Here is a 15,198-nt window from a genome sequence, read left to right on the forward strand (position 1 = left end):
CCACACAAGCTTTAAATACTGTATGCAACATGGTGGTAAAAGCTTTCAATGAAACAAAAGGGAGTAAACCAACTGATTAAAAAAAAAAAATCAAAATCCTCTAAGCCAAACTATTTTCTTAAGGTCAATTCAGGGAGCAGGAAGTTAAGAGTGTTTCTCAAGGGAAACCAGCTATGACTTCTTGCAGCTCAAAACCACATTGTACTCTATAAAAAGAAAAGACTAAAGGAGAAAGAAAATAAAGTTCCCAAATTAGACATAGTAATTTCTCACACTTTAGGTAATAAAGTATCTGCAAAGCTGAGACTAAAGATGCAGTCACTCTTAGACAGGAAAGAAACATCCAAGTAGAATATTACCTAGTTCTTCTGCATGAGAGACATTTCTGCCAGGGATATCCTGAAGGTCTCTAGGACTAGAGAGACAAGCAATATCCCAGGATGCTACCATTCAATTTTATTGCTACAGTTCCACACATTTTGGTTTGTCTCCCCAGGTATTCAGGCAGTGCATCACCACTGGCAGGTCAGCAGCTGAGGGACTCCAGAGATCACTCCTTTGGACTCCCCTACTGATCCTGGGAATGAGCACAGGGCACTGCAGTCAGCTTCCAAAAGTCACTGGCTAATGTGAATTATTCTGCTCAGCACAGGCCAGCTCTATGTGACTCACTGATGAGCCTCCACTGGTGAGACCAGCGTTGAATTAACTGCCACAGCAAACAAAAACTCAGTGAACCCATCTTATTTTCACACAATACATTGTGAATCTTGTTTTTCTTGGCAACATTGTTGTGGGTTTTTTCTGCTCGTTCTACTCTTATTCTCATTCAAAAACAACCACATAGACGAAGCACATGCTGCAAGAATGCTGGACAACAGAGTTTGTCGTAAAAACATGAAAGAAAAAGCATAAAATGCAGATTTGAGAATTAAGATAAAGTACTACACTTCTTATTTGATCATTATATGTCATCTGTGCCTGAGACGAAGAACAGAGGGTATGAGCACATCAAGCTTCATAAATAAGCAAAACACTCCTGGAAATACTGGAAGGAGACTCAAAGGAGTTTTCAGCTATTGGTGGTTGGTATTTAATTGAGAGTGCAAGTTAAATAGGGAAACTGACAAAAACTGGATTACGTTCAGCTGTAGATATGCAAGTACAATGTACAAATACAAATCTATCATTACTATACCTCATTCATTAATCTTAGCAAAAAATGCTTACAAGGAATTGAATCAAACCAGTTATCAAACAACAACGCCACAGAGTTCTGCCAGGACAACCAACACATAGCTCCTTACAATGGACAGCAAGCCTGGAGCTCATTATCTAAGAAATGATCACACAAGTTCTCCCTCCACAGCCAGTCCTTGCACACCTACAGAGCCCTCATTCTCATGTAAGCCAATCTGCAGATATATATCTACTGGAGATAGTTGTTTACAAACAAAGGCAAAAGCTTGTCTCGGTGCATTTTAATGGGTATTACAAAAGATGCCACAAGAAAAATTCCCAGACCAATTAATATTTATATGCTGCTAGACAACAGCAGGATAAGAAACTTTAAAAAGCCTATGGTATCAGTAAAAAAAACTGAAACCAAAACCTTTGATTGTTGGAACATTTTAAATCATGAGGAGGTTTTAAAAAAAGCTTTTTTGATCTATGCCCACCCACATGCCAGCTCCAAAACATCTATGAGATGAAATAATTTCAAGCAGATCATGACAGCCTTGTGAGACTGAAAGAACAGTGATAAATCTGCACCAATACATCACTCTAAAAATGCATAACGCAGTGAATTACTTTCCCTAATGTCTTTAGGAATGGAGTATGTGCACGGGCCAACACACATTCCTCTGTGTGTACACATGCAGAGTGCACCAATACACAATTTCTGTGTTGTGTACTTCAGTCTGGGTCTTAGCAGTACTGAATCCCGGAGAGCCACAAAAGCAGGCAAGCAATCTTTCCTTCAGCTAGTCTATTCCCTGACTCCAAGCTGGAGAGGGACTGAGACAGGGGAACAATGCAAAGCTCAAAAACAGTTTTTATGCAGTCAAGAAACACAAACTTCTCGATTTAGAAGTTGGGACTCACAACTCCTTCCTCTGTACAATTTACAATGTAATTATAGTATTGCTTGCAGCTCCAAATGACTCATGCAGGACCATTTTGGAAAAATACCTCAGTCTCCCAGAGCAGCTTTTCCCTGTAAAACTGTCGTGCACTGCGCTGAATTTATTCCCACAGGGCGCCTCCTCACTGTAAGAAAAGGTTTATGTTGTGACCCTGGGCACTGCAGGATTTACCATTTGGCAAGGATGGTTTCCTCATACAGCTGCTGTAGCCTGGCAAGGTCCTAGCACTGCCTGCATTCCGCTCAAATACTCCTTATGGATGTGGACTGCAGAATGGATGCAGGCAGCTGAAGTCAGCCCAGAATGTGCCACACTCCTGGAGCAAACAGCAGTCCCTGCTGCAGGGAACATCAGTGGTGCCACAAGGACACGCTGCAAATCCATCCCTATGACCAGGAAATGTGGTGTAGGGATAGCAAAGTCACATAAGTGTCAAACCAGGAATCAAACATTTCAGAGGAGCTGTTACACATTTAATGGGAACTTTCATGAAACACCAGTAACAAATTTCATTTGGAGATTAAAATCACCAAAGAGCCCCAAACAACACTCCAGTTGGTCTGAGAGATTTCTGTGTGTACTCCAGACATTATCTGCTACATGACTAAGTAAAGAAGACAGTGATTATAAACATTGTCTGAAGACACATGTAGAGCTGGAAATGGAGCTAGTGGAGACAGGGAAGGTGAAGGATAGACACAAACAATGCAGGAAGTGTGTGGGGAGAGAACCTCATGTACATGACTTTAGTAAATTGATTCCCTCATACCCCAGCATTGGGAAACATTTTATATTTCAAAAAGGATAATTTTATGCTTAGTATCTTAACTAAACAAAGTTGAAAGCTAAGTGAGCAATGTCAAAAAATTACCAGCTTGCCAAACTAACATGCAAATAGAAATACAATGCTGTGGTTAGATTAAACTACTCAACTCACACTAATAATTCACTCCTCCATGGTTTTCAGGCTTTACTGAAGCCCAAATCACTGTAAATAAATTAAGATTGTTTTAAAATAGCTAACACAAGCCTCATCATGTATACTAGCTTCTTTTTGATTGGACTTCCAAACATCTGCACATTGGAGGCAATCCTATGTCCAACCTCACAGCCCCCCTGCCTAAAAACATATTTCAAGCCATCACACAGACTAAGCCTAAACATTTCAGGAAGCATAAACTTTTTTCTATGGCTTACAAGAGTTTCATTATTTAAAACCTTTGAAAAGCTAGGGGAATGATTGACCCCAGCTCCCCACCCCCAGAGGAACAGCCACAAGACTATATTTAAGCAGCTGGACACAACAATTTCTCAGTGCAGGTTCTTTAATGTAGTAGTCCATGAAACCAAAACTGGAATTCAAGCCCCTCTTTGTAAGCCTGCCACCTGCTTGCCTTGAGTTGATTTAAGGAAGCACAGCCTTTTTTCCTCCTGTTTAGATGGCAATTTTGATTGAAACATTCTGACAGGTTAGTAATTTGGGGCCAGTTTTAAAGAAAAGCATTGTTTTTATCTGGTGATAAAAGTTTGATTATGTTTGTGATTTATAAGGAATTACTTTAAGAAGGCCAGGTTGCAGATGACAGTCTGCCTACATCCTACAGCCCACAGCTGCATAAAGCAGAGTAATTGCAGCATCACAGCCTTTGAAACATGATTAATGGTGATTTCATCTTCCCTCAAATGGGTATAGAAAAAAACCAGAACATTATGCCTGGAAAATAAATTTGCCAACAAAAATATTGTAGCCCAAGTCACTTTCTAAATGGACATATTGCTTCCCAGTAATAAAATACACTTGCTCTATATCCAGATAGAAAGTAGTAAGCAAATGCATTTAACATCAAAATATAATCTTTAACTGCTCAGTCCTGGGTTTACTTAGGAAAAGAACTGAAACTATTTGAAGTTTTCCAATCAGTAAATAAAAGATTAAGATCTCTAAATTGTACATAACTCAACCCCAGCTAACTGATATCTCTTATCACAACATTGATAGTGAACACATTGATACAGAGTTGCATTTGGAGCAGCTGATAGTGCCATCACCTCATATGAGAAAATGCACACAGTACAGAAACCATGCCAAGGATAAAATTTATCTCTAATGATGCATTAGATGCTGCTACTTTAATTGGTGCTCCTATCAAAACTCATGAATAAAAGTGATGTCAACACTCAGTAATAGTCATGATTATTGATCAAAAACGCCTTATTAAAACCAGAAAATTCTGCATATTGACACTCAACCAACTGCAAAGGATTGGCAGGGTTCAGAGATGAACCCCTGCCATCTGCACATGAATATGTATCAAGGGTTCATTTGATCAGTAACAAACAACTTACAGTCATTACAACAACCATAAAGAGCACCATGTAAAGAAGGACTAGGGGAGTTATTTCAGCCAACAAGATTCCTCTATGAGATACAGCGATACCTTCAGACTCTCCAGCAGCACATCACTTCTAATTAAGCCTTGAACAAATAAAAATCAAATCAGGATGGACAAGCTGAGACAAGCTGTTGCCAGCTAAGAAAGACTGAAAACAGTGCACGTCTGAAGATAGAAAAAACATCCAAAGTTGTAATCTGACATACTATCTTTCCCTAAAATCTGAATTTACATGATTCAAACTGTAGAATGATTCTCTCTTAGTAATTTGAGATGACAAAGGGAATGCTGGTGCCACGTACTCCTCGAGGAAAGCCTTCACCTGAGCTTTCAGCCTGTCCCACATTAAAGTTCTTCCCATGGCCAAGTCTCTGCTGGGCTGTAACACTGCACCCCTTTAGATTTCCCTGAAACACCAAGTTTATCACTACTTCACTATACTTAAAACCACTGTTGGTTTTATTACTTTTGCCATCCTGTAAGGGTCTAAAGCACAGCTCAGCACAGCTCTTCAGTCACAGCCTAAATTTCCCTAATACTTCCAAGTACCTCAGTTGAGATTCGAATCACACAGGACACCTTTCTCACAGCTCTGAGCTGCTCCTCTGGATCAAGGCACAGTGGACAGGATCTGAATTCTCAATCTCTATTGAATTGTTCCATGTTATGATCATGTAATAACACAAAATTGAGAAGAAAAATAATATTCCACAAGAAACTAAGTGGAAAGAAAACAAAGAAAGAAAAAAAGAAAACACACAAAGAACACAAAACTCAAGTAAACAGGGACCGAAAGCATCAGGTAACAAAAAATAAATTACTCTGGAAAAACAATGGTATTTTCTCCACAATGATCATGGCTTTTAAAGCCTCTCAGTTGCTCCTCTCTTGGCTCCACTTTATCCACAGGACACAATAGTATTATATATCCTTGGTTCTATCCTCACTGCCCTTAATGACAGGCATGGTGCACCCAACCAAGAGCAGGACATGAACCACAACCGCCCTTGCAGATGGAAACAATGGCAGGAATGAGGATCATGGGCTTCACTTCCAATCTCAGAGTTTTGCCAATACCACAAAAGCATCACACAGAGAACTTGATCCCCATCTTAAAGAAGATTGCCTTGGTCAAGGCATGATTGTGTAAACTTTAGAAGAACCACCCAGCCTCATCCTGGGTAATTCATCCTGTTTTTCAGGAATAACCCAGGAAAGAAAAGAACAAAAGTGCAAAACTACAAGGTCCACAGCATAATGCATGGAACACTGGAGCTGCAACATTTCTGGCATCCATGGCAACTTCTGAAATTGCCCTGGCCACAGAGACATTCTATTTTAAGAAAAACCCTAATTGCCATTCGACACAGGTGATGCATAACAGTTACCTGACAAACAAGGCAAACATCTGTTTAAACTAAGAATCAGCATTCATTTGTATGTGATAATATGGTAGACAAGGTTATATACAGAAAGTGAAATTTCTATCTTGAGATACGTTTTAAATGTCAACAAGTATTAAGGAAGAGGCAAGTGAGGCAATACAAAAAACAAGACTGACAACCTACAAGCCTACAATTAATGATCAATCACCAAAATATACTAGATGGAAATAATGTGTGCTTCACTGCATATGTTAAACTAAAATAGAGCTATTTCAAAGAGAATGGAAAAACCCTTTTACAAACAATGTGGAACAATTATCTCTTTAGAAGTATTTTGGATGGGTTTCTCAACCATATCATCAGATAGAGATTCTTAACAAGCATAATATATTTAAGGTGGGTAAGTACAATTTTCATCTGAATTTTTAAAAGCTCTCTCAGATTTTTATTTGCCAAATACATTCAACCACAAGAGCTGTAATCAGTGACCTAAAAGCCAGATATTCTCCAACTGTTTTTCAAACCATATTACATAAAGCAAAGATAAGCCTAAGTCATAGTGAGAAAATATATTCGATGGAAAAAAATTTTTAGATAAGAGGCTCAAAAATTATCCCTGAACCAAATCTACTAATAAGATTAAATTTAAACATCTCCCACAAACAAAAGTTTCAAGCAAAGCCAAGTCTAGACACTACACACAAGAAGCTCTGTATAACATTTTTTCCAACACTGCACACATTTAATAAAGACGCCTTGAGCAACCTGAGTGCAGATACTTGGCCATGCAGACTAAACGAGAGTATCACGTTACTCCTCCCCCAAGGACTCAAGCAACTTCTCCAAGAAAGCCCATGAGTTCTGGTGAAGGAAGAGGCATCCTGTAGTTTTTATGTCTGTCTGGGAGGCTGTTTTCAGATTCCACAGTTAGAAGATCGTGTAGAGTACATAAAAATGCTTCTGTCCTCCTCTTTAACTCCACTGCAGCAATGACCTCTAAGAAAGCAGCACAGCTCTCCAGCTGCATTTCACAGGGATATTCTCTGGTTTTGAGTAACCCACTCAAACCAAAGTGAGCCATCCTCCATCTTTATCTTACCTGATCCCCACACTTTATCTTACTCCAGTTCCAAATGAACACCTAATGTATCCTGTTGAAACCCAGTATTTGGCTTTGCCACAATTTAGATGCAATGACTGCACAGGCCAAGGTCATTCAGCACTGTAAACGCATTCAGTCTCACCTGTCCTGGAAGCAGCACTCTAAATAGGGAGAGAAAAACATTAAACATTTTCCTTCATCACTAAAGCTTGTTTTGGTCTTTTAAAATGGATGAAAATTATCTTCACAGAAATTAAGAGTTCTTACTGTTTATATTCTTCAGTAAATTTAACTTCCTGAAATATCATCTTGATTCTAGAGCTCATTTTGCAGCCAGTAACTGATCTCCTATTTTCTTCCTACTCAAAGCCATTTACTTTTACTTTTTATTCACCTTTTACTTTTCCCTCCTTTGTTTTCTTGGTTAAAAATCTCTGTCTGTTGAGATAGCAGCAATCAGCTTGTACTGACTGATGATGGGAAATCAATACACACAACAATCCACAATTTCTGGAGGGGACCTTGCATTACCTGCTGTTCACCAGACATTCCTGCCTTTGGAGAATATATTACTCCAGTTCAACACCACTGTGGTGGAGTTCTGATCAGGTCATGCTTGGCAAACACTTAACTAAATTTGGGAATATTACTTCTAAATGCAGTCCAAACACAATCCTGTTAAAAAAAAAAAAAAGCTCCAAATGCTGTACTGGCTGTATAGGGAGACAGATTCAAAACCTGCATTGCCACTCCATAACCTTCTATGGAGTTATGATAATAGCTTCAGCCCATCAACTTCTTGCCAGGTTAGGGTTTAGATCAATCCCTCCTTTCCCAATGAAATGAAAGGTTTATCAGGTATTCTTTTATTTGGTAAATTTTCTGATTAAACACTTTCCACCTAGCAAGAAGAGTCAAAGAACATCCCTCTTCATGTGCATGCTACAGGGTGACTATTTCAAACACACGTTCAACCCTGTAACCATTCACTTTCCCATAAACATTAAAGAGCAGTAAAAACCTGCTAGACTCATTTGGACGGTTCTACTTTTCTTAAGTCTGTTGCTAGATATTCTGCCATAATCCTTAAGATGTGCATTGCTTTTTCATGCCCAGAGGAAAAATGTATTACCATACACCAGGAAAAAAAAAAATGGTATAACATCTCAGGTTGTATTACAGAACTGTAGCCTTGTCAACATTTCCTAAATTTCAGTTAGACAAAATATTGAATTCACCTTCATCAAGACTGGTATTTCATTGTAACAATGGACAATCCTCGTGCACAGACATAATGAGCAAAAGTACAACTGCCAAGGGGGAAAATCCCATCTTGAGTTCTGAAACTTCTCAAAAGAATGTATACACCAAGAAATAGACTCCAAACCAGGAGCAGATGGAGCTGCTCTACTATTCAGACATTAGTTTGAATCCCCAAGATCCAGGTGTTCCAACCCTACCACTCCAAGAGTTCCCACCGAGAGGGCTGGAGAGGTGATGGTCGTACAGGCACTGCAACCAAACAGTGAAGCCCCACAAAAGCCCAGCTCCAAGGGGTTTGCATGGCTTGTCTGGAGTTTGTTTCCTTCCAAGGAAACAAACTCCAGACCCAACACAAGCCCCCTCTAATATGCCTGCAAAAATTCCACCTGATCTCTGTTCTATCTTTGGCTGTAAGCAATTCTGCAGGAAATAACCACATAAAAAAAAAAAAAAAAAAAAAAAAAAAAACAAAACAAAAAAAAAACCAAAAACACCCACCAAATCTCTGTATTTTTCCGTTTCAGCTTTGAAAAACAGACGTAAACCTGCAGTGGACAGAGCAAACCTCTACCTGTTTAAAACAGCCAGGAACAATACCATAATTGATTCTTATCATAGAGAGGAAAAACACAGCATTTTTAAATCTGTTTTGAGGTGACTGCATGTATTCACATAGTCCGACAGCAAACAGATGTTTCTCCACAGAAGCCTGGACTGCAAGTGTATGAAAAACCAAAAAATGCTGAAAGAATGCAGCTGACCTTCTCTTAGGGCACAGTAATGACCATACAGTCACAGCCAAGAGAAATGTATCCCAACTGCAAAAGCATCAAGATATGTGCACTTGGGGAAAATCCAGGATACGAGATACTTAGTAAAGACTAGCAAAACATAGAATCAGCATTTTGTAACAGTGAAGTCTTTGATGAAGAAAACTTCAGAGTCCCATAGTACATTTTTCACTTGTTTAACTTACTTTACTGGCTATTAAGTCACACTTCCCACAGTGGGGGAGAACATAGGCCAGCAGAGACAGAACTGCAAAAACTACCAAAGCCCTACCTAAACTTTCATGAGACCAATATGGGACCCTAAATAAAGCTCCCCTGTCCTCATTTCACCAGGCTACATTCTGTAGCAAAACACTAATGTAGCTTTCAAAATTTAAAAGCAGAAACACCCACACCCAAGCCTGTTACAACCAAGATAACTTCCTACAGAGCTGCTAACACAGAGCCAGCCCTAAGCAAAGCTGTTGGGTGAACAAAGCAAAGACTCTGATGTGCCACAGCAAGGTGGAACAAGACATGAAAACCTCTCACCAGCTCATCAAAGCCTCTGCAGGTTATCAGCTTCCCTAAGTGAGAAATGCCCTGGATGTCATCTGAAATCATTAAAAACCATGGGTTTTAAGCTCCCCTGACAGGTAACTGAGGCACAGGAGGAAGATGATAGAAGCCCTTCCCTCTAGCCAATTATAATCTGAATCCTGCTTCTAAAGCACTGCAGCCCAAGAGATAATTTTTTTCCAATTAACAACTCTCAAAGTGATTGACATATACATGTCGATAATCATTAAAAAGTTATCTTAATTTGAAAACCACTTTTCATTTGGTATATCTATAGGATGAGATGATCACAGTTTTACCAATTAGTGGCCACATATCAAAATGGGCTTTTTGTAACCAGACTTGTAAACCGAACAGAACTCAAAGGACACTCTTGTGTACCAAATCTATACCACTACCACAAATAATCACAGTAAAATAGGCTATTTGCTGTGCAAGAAAACATAAACAAAACTAAACAGATTTACAGCAAGAAACATTGACTTAGAGATCCAACAAAAATACAAGATGTGAGAACTGTTGCTGTGAACATGCAATTTCCATAAGTGATACCAGTCAGATCAAGCATTGACTTGTATTGTGCTGAAAACGCTGGAATTACAGCATAAAGCTGTTCTGCACGGCAAGCTTCTGAAGGCAATCTTCCTGTATTATACATGAAGTTCTCTTTCAGTACAGCCATTCTGAGCAGGGTTTTAAAGATCAAGGGGGTTTTTAGTTAGCTCCTTTCTCCTACTACCAATGTGATCCAGCTGCTGCTCCCTTCCCATGGCTGCTACAGCAACTGTGAAAAGAAGACGTGGCAATAACACAAACTCCCTAAATATTTTTTTTGCTTTCTGTCTCAACAACTGCCAGGAGTGCAGCATCTAATCTTGGCATTTACAATAAATTCTTTTCCAAGCTTCCCTTTTTGGAAAGGTATTTGCTATCTAAGGCTTCTAGATATCCCTGCTCACATATCAAAAAACTTCTAAAACTGCTGCAAGCCCATTTCTCTCCTCTCTTATTTTTGCAAAAATCTCCCTGTACAAACCAGAAAAACACAAGTTTTGGAGTTTTTCCTGGAGTACACATACTTCATCTTTCTAGAGTGATAGAATTTTTGGAGCCTCATTTGAAGGATAATTCAATTGACTGAAAATGACAAGCCAAGCACTAAATAAATCAAATAAATTCCAGTATTCCAAAAGTAAAGTCCAGTATGACCCTCTCAATTTTCTATCAGCAAATCCTCTGAATTCCGACAGGTCCAGTTCAAACTTACACTTACATAAAATATGGGACAGTGAGATGTATCAAAATGGTTTCTAGCAACCATTTGTTTCAAAAATCCCACAAAAATACTAAGTCAATTCTAAGATGTTGCATGCTTCCCCCCGCATTTTCCTACAAAGACATGGTATGGATTTTACAAATCAAGTACAAACTGTTCATTTTTCATGGTGCATAGAAATGGAAAAAATATATTACTGCTTTGATTTTTAATTAAGAGCTGAACAGCCACTACAATACCTCTGTTCTCTCACAATTCAGCTATTCACCAGATTTCCTACCCAATGGAATTACATTCAATTTGCATTTTTGTGCTCAATTTCCTTCAGGAAAGTTCCTACATTGCCTGTCATTTCTCTGGAAGAAACACACCATTTAACTATGTACTTAACTAGCAAAACTTCAGAGCTGCTTCCCCTGTTCTACATCAATGATTTAACAGGAACAAAAAGAAGTCATATGCCTTGGAACAAAAATGCCTTTTATTTTTTTTCCCCAAAGGTAGCACTATACAACCAACATACAGCCAGGACCAGCTATTAACCAATTATTTCAATTGGTGTGCTGGAATGTTGAACAGATGTCCACTAACCCCTTCATAAGTCAATTAAAATCCATATGCCAAATTAAACAGTTCTGATGTTTGGCAACTGTATCAATAGCACTACAGTAACAATTCCCCCTATGTATTCAATATGTAAGCACACAAACTTTGTAACTTGGACACTGATAAAAGCTCATGGCTTTGCATGTTCCAAATTTTCAAGCAGTCAAAAAGTGCCTGGAAAAAGCTACAGGGGAAAAATATCCATCCAGTTCCCTTAAGCAAAAAATAAATCTTCTTTGATCCAAGTTGTCCTTAACTTACACATCACTAAGAAAGTAACTGTGTGCTATTTCATTCTTACCTTCTCCAATAAAGGATAAAGGAGAAAATGAGTCTACACACAGGACGGCACAAAGAGTATTCATCTGATTCCACACAACTATTAACATTTTTAACTCTTGACATGAGTACATTCCACAGCAACTACAGACCTGGCTGTCCAAGTCCTCTAGCACTTGAGTCCACTGCTCCTATTTAACTGCTGTGTGATGCTCTCCTAGAACTCCAAACTGGCCTGGACTAGAGTTGAATTTGTCCTACAAGGAGTTACCAAAACAATCCAGGGGTTGCTAAACCCAAAAATCTAAGTTTCATCAAAGCATGTTATTGTAAGTCAGCTAAGAAAAGAGAATCCACTGTGAGTGATACAAAAAAGGAGCCTTTTCCCTGCCCACTGGTTCCCTGTCAGTGAAACCTTTTGGGCACAGCAGGTTTGTCACTCTGTAAATTAATTTAGCTGCTTCTTTTCCTTATGGAGTCTGTGGGGGTTTTCTCTTCACTGCTCCTTCCATCACTTTATGGGAGCTGTGCCTTTCTGCAGCACTTGCCAGGAGTCCTGCTGTCTCTGGGAACTCCTCTCAAAAGGAAAATTCCTGTGCCCAATTCCTGAGCTGCTGCCCATCTCCCACTTAGCACCTGTGATCCACACTCTCCTGACAAGGATTGCAGGCATGTAACAAAGTGAAATGGGAAGAAAGCAGTCTGTCAAGTCACAGCCACCATGCCAGCGTGCTCAGTTCTGCTGCTAAATCTCAGCTAAAGGAATTTAAACACTACCTCTGATACTACATCAAAATCCACGCAGTGGGGAATGAAATGAACCACGACAAAAAAACTGCGAAGATTTCTATCCCCTCAATCTCCTAGGTCCTTTTTAAAGATTACAGCTGAGCTGTCAACCTTACAATAAATGAGAAGAATCCACAATACGAAGAATTCAATGCTACAGAGAATTACACTAGGAGTCCAACTCAAAGCATTGGTGAAGGCATCAAAATATTTGAGTACAGCCTGAAAAACAAATAATTAATAGTTGAACTATCAGAAAGTTAAATGCAAATTCTTGTTTCTAATATAGCTTATTACAAGAAAAAGGACAAACTGCATCCACACCTGTCAAAAGCCAAAGAAATGTCTCTTTTCTAAAACACTACCACAGGAAGTTACTGAGTTTTGAACAAAGTGAAAAAAATCAAGAAGCACAAATAAAAGAGAAGCTGCCTATTCAAGATATTTCCTAAGAAGGAAGAAGTTTCTGCAATGCCAATAAGTGACCAGTGAAAGTGTTCTGGGAGTTTCTCTCTTGGACCCTTAGATCAACATCACACTTGAGAAAAAAAAGCAGTAAGTGAAAGATACTGCTCCAGATGGAACAGGCAACAACACATCAGAATGCTAAGCTAGGAAGGCAGAACATTTCTAAATTTCATGACCAAAATTACCTGCTGCACCTGTCACAGGCCATTAAATTTCATCTAGGAAGGATTTCCACCTTTGAAAAGCTATAGCAAAAATTGACATTTTCAATTTCAAGGTCTCAATGGATGGCTACAATGTTTTCCCAAATGGTAGCTTGTCCAAAAGATGAATCATCTTCATTGTCAAAAACATATGCCTCACCTCCAAAGCCAGTTATTAAGCATCTGTTTTAGTGATTGATACTTGGTATGTGTCTCCCTGCAAATGAACACAAACATCACTACCTGCTGTTTTCCTATATAGTAAAGGCATTTGTAATTGCTCTTTCTCAAAAGCATTAAGTCTCTAATTGTCAATCTTCTGCACATTTTTATGGCTCTTTTCTACAGTCATACAACTATATGTTCTCAAGAACTTGGTAAGCAGGCATCATGGTCATGGCTGTATTTTAAAATTCAACTTCATTAAGATGGAGAGAAAGCAAAAATAATCTACTTTATTTCCATTTCACCTCATTTTCTCTCCCATCTCTCACTAACACAGAACAATGATGCACCTCCAGCTGAGACTCACAGGTGTCACAGAGGGCAGCCTCCTTAGAGATCCATAATTTCAGACAGCAGTGACTGAAAAAACCACAAAACTGTAATTCAGAGAGACACCAACATACCCAGACACACAGTACCTCACATTCATGTATATGGGCCGGAAAAAGCCCCAGATCTTCTGGAAGACAGTAAACCACACAACTGCTAAAAAACCAGGTAAAGAAAGAAACTTCTAGGACAGGAACAGGTATCTTCTGCATGTCATCACAGTCAGGGGTAGCATCTGCTGGAACTCACCTGTTTCATTTAACTCCTTTTACGTAAAGTTGACAGAAACAGAAGCTGTATTTTGAGAGAAACAAGCTGTTCATTAAATATAAGTCAAATTCCTTGGCTTCCAACATTGTCAAGTATGCCATAATATACTGTCAGACATAAAGTGGCTGTAGTGTATTTCTGCTTAGCTGAAAATCCTCATTCCTTTCTATCAGAAAACCACTTCCACTTCCCTGGTTAAAAAACAAGAGGAACATTTTGGAATACATACTTCCTTTTTTATTTTTTTTTTTTGGCAGGACACAAAGATCTTGCAACTAAACAGCATGAAACATGCCACCTAGGAGGCTACAAACAAAACTTTTTTAATGGAAGCAGCTGCCAAGAGTCATTCACCTGGATGATGCTGGACCGTATTAAACTTCATCCAAGCAAGCCACAGAAGATCATGTATCTTTTATCAAAACAAAACCACACATACTGTGACTGCAGCCTTCAGGCTGCTGGTTTCTTTGAACAGCAGGGACAGTGCTAATCCTAGTGAGCCATGGAAGTGCACTCCTGTAGCAGCACTGCTTGGCTTCTCCTCTCCTTCCACTATTCCCAGTCCCTTCTCAGAACATCTTGAAAGACATAAAAGCTCCTAGGTTTGGAAGCATAACGTTTCTCAGAATGTAGAAGTCTCAGAAGAGTATTTCCATAGCTGTTATTAAAGTCTTAGTGTACATCAAGGGGAAGAACAACTGATGAGCCTGAAGAATTGTGATACAGGGCTCTTAAAATAAACTTTGTGCCACATAGAGCTGTTCCACTTGGTACTGACACTCTGTAGATTTTCAGCTCCAACTCAGCCTCTAGCAACTCTAACCACACAAGAAAACATTTTGACTGAACCTTTAACCAGTAAAGAAATTCAAGAAAAGGCAAACTGGATTAGCAGTCCATTTTTATTTTTTTATTACCACCTCTGGAATTTCAAGTTCCATAATGCATGGCAACTTTTATGATGGTGAGTACACATCCTTGAGAAAGAAAGGAACTGTTTTACATGTGTCCTCTTAATTGCCTCTAACAGGAGTATTTCCCAATACAGCAGCATGGGGTTTCTAAGTGCATGTTGGGCAAGCCCTTTTTGTACACTTAAGTTCTTGACAA

General features: G+C 39.1%; 1 protein-coding gene across 6 annotated transcripts in view; it reads right to left on the minus strand.

Annotated features, from left to right (window-relative positions):
- GULP1 (GULP PTB domain containing engulfment adaptor 1) overlaps positions 1-15,198 on the minus strand; it is a 143,249-nt gene that overhangs the window by 99,657 nt on the left and 28,394 nt on the right. The window lies entirely within an intron of this gene.

Source organism: Melospiza melodia, chromosome 8 (assembly GCF_035770615.1).
Source record: "Melospiza melodia melodia isolate bMelMel2 chromosome 8, bMelMel2.pri, whole genome shotgun sequence".
Lineage (NCBI taxonomy): Eukaryota > Metazoa > Chordata > Aves > Passeriformes > Passerellidae > Melospiza > Melospiza melodia.